This window comes from Nothobranchius furzeri, chromosome 19 (genome assembly GCF_043380555.1).
Source record: "Nothobranchius furzeri strain GRZ-AD chromosome 19, NfurGRZ-RIMD1, whole genome shotgun sequence".
NCBI classification, from domain to species: Eukaryota; Metazoa; Chordata; class Actinopteri; order Cyprinodontiformes; family Nothobranchiidae; genus Nothobranchius; species Nothobranchius furzeri.
In genome coordinates, this window is record NC_091759.1 from 17,201,464 (window position 1) to 17,210,173 (window position 8,710).

The following is an 8,710-nucleotide window of genomic DNA, read 5'->3' on the forward strand; positions in this document are numbered from 1 at the left end:
GGCAGCATTGTCCTCAAAGGAAGAAATCTCCTGAGTCATCTGTGATGGGGTGCCTGATAATAGTGGTACGGTTGATTTGAAGATGTCTCTCTGTGTCTGGAAGAGATGCCACTTAGCTATGTTTTTATGAGGACATGATGTTCGTGGCTTTGCACAAGCGCAATGCCAGGTGTTCCACAGAGCATTGTAAGTCACAAATATTCTGCCAAGACGGCAGAAACTGTGTATTTCCGGCTCAAATACAGACAAACAGATCTGTGTTGAGGATCCACCAAAATCCACCCTCACAAAAAGTGGAGCATGTGCCATCTGGGCAGCTTTCTGCCTCTTTATGCATGTAGCAGCTTTGGCCTCTCCAAATAATTTAAGGTCCACCATTTCCATCACGATGTGCTCTTGAAGAAAAACCTCCTTTACAGTCTCTCGGCAGTAATCTAGTGAGCGAAGGTGCTCACATAAACTGAAGCCTAGTCCGCTCTGCTGGGCCAGCAACTGGTATTGCTGACATTCCTCCAGCTCACATCTGATATTGTGAGACATCCCCCATGTTTTCCTCTAAACGTGAACTGGCACAGAAAACCCATGGCCCGTTCTCTGCACAGCAAATAACCCTGTAGTTTCATCTGCACAAACACACTGCAGATGACTGGCCAGGCAAACATCTATTGATTGGTTGGAGTGCTTCCTCATCAGGTGAGCCTTGTAGTTTTTGGTACGAAGAGTAAGGCCACAGTGAGGGCATGTTTTTTTCATGGACTTTCCATCAGCTGCAGTTTTGTTGAACACAGAGGGTAGAGCATATGAATGTTCTACCAAAGATTCAGAAAATGGTTCAGACACCGAAGACAAAACCTTGGGGGGGAGACGGGTGTAACGTTATGAAGTTCATAATTTTCAGCTCCACACAGCTGCCCCTGTACACAGTAACACCCGTGTAGAAAACGCCAAGGTCGGGTGTTCCTCAGACTGTTTACATTCCAGGAGAAGAGCCAGAAGGAGAAGAAGAACGCTTTTCAATAATCAAAGTACTTAATTTGTGATTAAAGCTAATTGAAACAGATGTTGATCAATAATAATCAAGTGAATGATCCGTGGAATAAAGATGTCATGATTTATGTGTTTAATGAAAACAGGACTACTGCACAGACAGACTGACCCTCATCTCCATAGAAACGCATGACACATTGTTCCAACCAATCAGAGCTTTCGGCTGCCGTAAGAGAATCTGGCTTGTTGAATTAAAGTGTCCAATCCCGTTTACTGAAACTTAAAACAAATCAGATATATAAAAACAAGGCAACGCCATTTTATGAGGAGTTCCATTTTGACTTCAGTTCTGTTCAGTTGGAAGTCCTACGGGGTTCCACCGTCATCGAAAGAGAAGTACAGCCTGGCCGGATGTGCTTTCTTCTTTAACTGAGAACTGTGAAGCTACTGGAGATTTCTGTTGTTTACCAACAAGACGACGTCCCTTCAAAATAAGAGCACCACTAGCTGACGCTGCCGATGGTACCGGGGTCGACCCTTCAGACGGGCTCTGACGTGCTGTGACCGCTGCTTCAACCAGCTCCAGTACACATCCGAGGTCCTAGGACCTGGCATTTCCTGATCTACCTGGGAGACTCCACAGGGTACGTACACGGCAAAATAGCTGCTCATGTCATCAGCTTCCGAAGCCTCGTGGTCCGTAGTCATAACAACCAGATACGCTCCGTCAGCCTAAAGATCCTGAACAACACACGCACACACGCACCAACACAACATCCAAATCCATTTTCATCCATCAAAGAGTTAGTCCTGGTAGATTGTTAAGAATTTATAATTAAGAAATTAAAGCTTCTTAAACGATCCCAACTCTCTCTCTCTCTTTTCTTGTCTCAAAGTCAATACAGAGTGTTTAATTAAACTCCCTGATGATAAAAACAGCCCATCTTCTGATTATAAAACTAGATCTACTTACAGTATATTAAAATACAACTCTAGATCGTTACATCACTCTATTTCACTACACGGGGCTCCTCGAAGTGTACTGCCGGAGGAATACGGGTCTCCTCGGAGAGTTCAACGGGGAGCAGTCCTGATAATGGTGGCTGACTTGGCATTGAAGAGTGCTGACAAGACAATAAATGCCTTGCCATATCCCCACGCCGTATGATTGTAGTCTTACAGACAGGGCAGTGAAAGTGTCCTGCTGTCCTACAAGGCAGCCTGCACCGGTATATCATTTTATCTGTAAGAGAAAACAAACAAACAAAGAAACAGATGTAATTTAAATGTAGTTGTATAGAATGCAATCAATTTATCTAACAATCAGATTGTACATGTTAACAAAAACATTCAAGCCAAACTCAATAATGAAAGCAAAATGGTATGGATCACAAAAGTTATGTCAAGAAAAGTGGTGAAAAGTAAATAAAATATATTTTATAAAAACGCTGTTTTGTGGCAGATGAATGCACTGAACTGTACAATGTCAACAGCAACTTTTAAGTCAACAAAGATACTGCAGAAGTGCTTTAAAAAGTGCATATTTATAACTATAAAGTATATTTAATACAAACATACCGTTGAAATGCAAAGCATTTTTCATATGCACACTTAGATGCTCCTCAATCTTTGCCCTGACAGTAGGGCTGAAAGTGGGGCACAGAGGGCAGTGAAAGAGTCCTCTGCAGCACGTGTTGCATTCCTGCAATTCTGGCTTTAAGCCCGAATTCCAGATTGATATGTGCATCTAAAACAGAGAGAAAAACAGATAAACAGCATATACACATTTAAGTTCAGGTTTTAGCAGAAATAACACATTACAGTTAGCATGTAATAGATTTGGGAGGAAACTTCTTGAAAAAAAAACATTTTACAAGACACTTTCATTTGTGAGATATGTTTCTATTGACATATAACAGTCAATTGAACAGGGGCTAACTAAAATCTGGGCAATAAAAAAGCTGTACAGAATAGAATAACGAATAGAAGTATTGATAAATATATAAATCTGTTTGTGACAAAATTTACGGTGGTGTCAAAAGTGCACACGTTCCTTACTACAGTTTAGATACCTCTGTTTAAAAATAGTCAAATAAAAGTAGAAGCATTGACTCGACTTTTTAGTCAAGTGGAAGTAAGAAGTACAGGGTATAAAATATAATTTATGTACAAAATTCTGAAGTAATCTTGCGTCCAAAGCACGCGTGCAGGGGGCTGATTTACAAATGTACGGATTACAAAGTACAGACACGCGTGCTCAAATGTGAGAAGTAGAAGTATAAAGTATACAGTAGGCACAAAAAAGTACAGCAGTAAAGATACCAGAAAATTCTACTTAAGTACAGTATTGAAGTATTCGTTATTTTGCATCTCTGACGCCAACAATAAATCATACTCGAATGCAAAATGTGTTTTTTCTTCTTCTCGCCGACAGAAGCCGTTAATCCAACTCTCTTACTTAAACCAGGCCCAGGAAAAAGCATATCTGTGTGTTTCTCTGCCATGGAGCACGATGGGAAAAAAATTTAAATAAGAAGGAATGTTGTTGTAACGCAAAAAAAAGTGGCAACATGATCATTGTAAGAAAACCAGAATTATGAAATCACTAACGGCAAGTTTATTTAAGAAAGACTGTCCCAACCTTTGCAAGACGTCCGCGGTATCCATGAGTGTTTATGGCCACTGTGGAGGTCACGTGCTTCCGGTTAGTGTGGAGGTCACATGTTTCCGGTTACTGTGGAGCTCCACAGCAGCCGCAGCCAGACCCTTCTATTCTGAGACAGAAAAGCCACAACAGAGCTCCGGGAGTTGACGTCACTTCTCCCGGCATGCAACAGTTCAAATCGAAACGGCGCCATATTGGCATGCAGAAGCCGGCAGCTGGACTATTTGTTATTGTCAGAAAACTCAATCAGACAGGAAATATGGTAGATTCCTGTTGTGCCCCAGGATGCAGAACAGACGCGGATGACATAAGGAATGAGCCATCTACAGGATTCCCCAAGATCCGGAGCACCGCAAACGTTGGATCATTGTAATAAAACGCGCTAGTGACCGGGCTAAAATGAAACTGTGGGATCCCGAGTAAAGGTTTTCGCTTATGCAGTGACCACTTCATACTTAAACCAACGTTTCCTCAACTGTGTATGGTATTTATTTTAAATGCTTTTATTACGATTCTTAGTGGGCTTCCTAAACTTATTTTGGCGTGGCTTTTTCTGTCTTATTACTCATAGCAACAAGTAAACATCATGTAAAACGTTGCCTCGTGAGTTCTGCGTGCTGCCGTTTACGTGTTTTATGATCACAGCAATTAACCAGCTAAGCTGTATTTAATTTTTAAAGAGCGGGTCAATTGAGCCTCGGAGTCCTTCTCCACCCACGTATCAATTTAAAAAAATGCAGCATTAGTAGGCGTTGCCTGGAGGACCGAGAGGGCGGAGCCGCGGCAGTGACGAAGACGATGGCTAACTAGACGAAGCTAGCTCCCTTTACTCTGAGCAGTTATTAGAAGTGGAGGACGTTTCTCCCCCTCCTTACCCAGACACTCGAGAAGAAAGGGACCAAGTCTATTTGGAGGAGACAAGCGGACCTGAGCCTTATTGTTTTGAGCTTGTGAGTTGCCTGAAACTACCGGAACCGACCCTACAGAACCACCTCTGAATGGTAAGTAGCCGTTAGCCATAGCATTGGATTAGCTGCAGTGTTTGGCTCCACGGCCCTAAAAAGCTAGTATTCAGCACGTTTTAGAGGTTTATCTGCTTCAGCACACCTGGTTTTAATCAGCAACAAATAGCTGAGCTGCTTAACAGCTAATCTAACCTGTTAAAGCAGGAAAATCCACTGAAACGTGCTGGATAGCAGCTCTCCGGTAGCCCTGGGCTCAAGTTACAGTCTGCTGCATATAAAGTTATGAAAATACCCCATGAGAAAATTATTCTGTAATGTGTTCAGCCCACTAAAACTGCCCTGATTTCTTTATTTATTTACTAATAACAGCTGCTCTCTCGGTTCTAGGTCCTCTGGTGTCTGCAACTGGTCTCTGGTGTTGTCAGGATCAGGAGCTTCCAGAAGAATGTGCCTTTCAATGACTCTTTCCCCCTTATTTGTTATATTAATTAAATAAATCTCAATTTATATATTTCCTGTTTTTGTTCATGTCCATAAATACTTAAACATGCTTGAAATTAAAACGAGCTTTTAACAGTGAGGTGCTAGTTTAATTCATCACAATAGAGCTAGTTAAGCATGCAACAAAAATGTGATAATCAATGTAATTTATAAATATCCATTAAAATATCAAAACTGGAATCTAAATTAGATATTTGGCAGCACAAAAAACTTGTCAAACACAATATTTATTATAATAATTGTAGGCAGACAGGAGACAGAGCTGATGGAGGTTCTCAGTCATCGAAGGATGGCTGAAGGCTTTCCAGGAACAGGAGATGTGGTGTTGTCTCTTCTCTCTCTATTCTGCCAGATGAGCTGATAGGTTACAGGTGTGTGAGGACATCCTCATGCTGTCATAACCAGATGACAGGAGTTATCAGGTGATCAGCCAGGCTAATGAGATGCAGAAAGAAAACAAATTCAGGACAGTGTACAATATGTGGTGTTGCTCACCTTATGTGCTCTTATAGAATATTAACGTGTGCCTGCCTCATGGTGTAGAGTCCATATTTTGCTGAGTGTCCTGCAATAATGCAGGTTATTAGTTAATTTACTTTTGATAGCAAAAACAAAATATTTAATGTAAAAGTTATTTTCCAGGTGAATCAGCTCACACGTCACCACCAAGTGTCACGGGGGCAGAATCAGTAGCCTCCTTCATGATGTAATCACATACTTATTTAATTTTTAATATCTTAAAAATTCTGAAATGTTTTAATTTTTTTTACCTTGAACAGTTCACTGAGCTTGCACTGTCACTGAGGTGGAAGCTGGAATCAACAGCAGACACCTTACATCTTGGTCTTTTCAGGGGGTCTGGACGCTCTGGGACCTTCTGGAAGATGAATTTTCATCATGGTCCCTGTGGGTCACCAGACACACTGCGGCTGTGAACTCCATTCTGGCTGGCTATGTAAAAACAAAGAAGCAGCACATTTATAAATGTTTAAAAGAGCATAAAATCATGTGTAACAATAATCTGTAAAACAAATTAAAACTAGAAGGTAATAATAAAATGTTTACATAGAAGATTATTAAAAATAATTCACCTTTGCTACAGGGAAGGCTTCACATCAGCCTGGACAAGTACATTCTTGCAGCTAAATCAGTCTGACAGCCAGTGTCTTGGGTAGATTTAGCCTGAAAAAAAAAAAATAGAAGCACATTGTTGTTGGGAGTTTATAAAGTCAGATAATATATGTAATGTGAGGAAATATGGGTTTTCTGTGCAAAAGGTCATTTGACTCGGCTGGGTCAATAGCTGGGTCGCTGAGAACTTTCACCCACAGATTGAGACCTTTGCAGACATGAAGTCTGCAAGAGTCTGCTGGAAACCATAACATCTGCCACCTGCAGTCTGCCAGAAGATGTGTTCCCAGGAAATGTAGTCATAACAAGTCTTAAACTTTCTTTCTTGATTTTAATGTTAAATAATAATCATTATCATTTTGCTCATTATAAATGTGTTTTAATCAAATGAATGATTCTTATGCTTTGGGTAATTATAATGGATTAATGAATCCATACTTAATTAAATAATGTTTGAGGATGTTTGTTAACGACCTTCACACACACTCAAGCACACACACACTCAAACACACCCACACAGATTCTCACAGTAAACTCCAAAACACATTTGCTGACGTACACGTTTTGCTTTGAGAAGAGAAAGGCTTTTGGTAAGTTTCAGTTAATGATTCAGTTCGTGCTTGACAACGAAAGAGAGAGGACCTGAAGAAACCAAAGGGGGGACAGAGCCGGTCGGCTCGTTCCCCCCACGCTGTTCCTGTCAGCCAGACAGAATAGCTGAATCGCAACTTCTAACGCAGACTCATACCGAGTCTTTTGATTTCTGAGTGAACTAAACTTAACAAAACACATCTGCAAACGTTTTTCCATCGACGTGTACCGCGGGCATCTCTGGACCGGGCTCGCAGGACACCTACGTCTCCTCTGCCAGCCGCTGGTGTCACCTGGATGAAAATCAACATCCTCTGGCGTCCCGGATCGTAAAGGGGGTCCGATTTTCGGTGAGGCAGAACACGGTAGTTAGCGTTTGATGCAGTTTTTCAAAAAGACCTAAGTTTATCCAAACCATCACTTCACTCAGACACCTGTTTCTTCCTGAAGCAAAATCAAACGCACACCCACATGCCTTCATCTCACCTCATGTTCAATCTTCACACATTCACCACAAGGTCTATTTGAGCAAGAACAGCATATCAACTGTTAAAGATTGTCCCACAAAGTTGCCAATGTTGATTGTTATTTCCTGTTTGTCAATTTCAAAATCATTAGTTTAATTTGAAGAATTAAAACTTTTAATTGTCAAACTTGTTTCTTCATTGAACTGAAACACAGACCCACGGATATTATCGACAGTTTATCGATAAAAACAACCTTTGAGTCTTCTTAAAACTATACAATTTGGTTATTAATTTAATAAAATTAATATCACAAATTACAATGTAGAATGGTTCATCTTTCATAAAAGAGCATAAACCATAACGCTCCATATACAAAAGAATCTCCTATATAGGCGCTTTATAATATTCCTAGTGTGTGATCGTTGTTATAACGTAAAAGTCAGTCACACATGATGTGGAGAGCCTGAAATGTGACCTCCTGAACAGAATTCCTTACAGAACCGGGTCACAAGCTGGATTTCACGCTGTAATGCTGTCTGTCAACTAGTGCTGCGTCAGTTAGAGACACTGTTGCAGAATTACCGACTGACTAGCTAAAGGAAGTGAACCACGTCTCTCAGACTTTGCATTTAGGTAGGGAATTGTCTTTAGAAGATGTTAAAACTTTATTTAGCTTACTCACCTCAGAGTGGAGCCCGCCGTGGTGGGGGATTAGAGTCGGTGGGCTGCATCTAAATCGCGGAAGAGCCACGGTGGGCACAGCCTCCCTCTTCAAACGGAGGCGTGCAGAATCGCGGGTAAAATGCCCACAGAGTCACCGCAACCATACTACACTACACCTACTCACCAATACTAAGACGATATGGAACACTAAACCCGAAATACTTTCCCAATTACACTAAAAGCCAAACACTAACTAAACTACAATATCAAACAGCCAAGCTAACACTAAATAAGTATTTATAACACTAAAAGATATGCTAAAGACTAGGATATGCTAATGCTATATGCTAATGTTGAACTACCGCTGACCTCCTACGCTTGCTTGCAAATCCAACTCCCACTCGCCACAGGGCGTGGCCGAGACGCTCGTTGCTTTTATAACTTTGGCACGGAGCTGTTACGTAGTACTCTACTGGTTTACGTAGTACTTTACTCTTTAGCCATTGGCTAAAATGTATTCAAAATGACTCAAATTCTATGTTTTCAGCTGAAGGTGGCGCATTACTGTGGTTTTTAGACAGAATTTTTCATTTTTAAAGAAAATGCACCAAAATGCTAAAATAAAGAATGCACACATTTAAAACACTATTAGACACTCATTTATACAGTTAATCAGCAAAAAAAAGTTAATTTAGATGTTACTTGCTCTTTAAGCAATGGTTGATCAATTGTCAGATCAC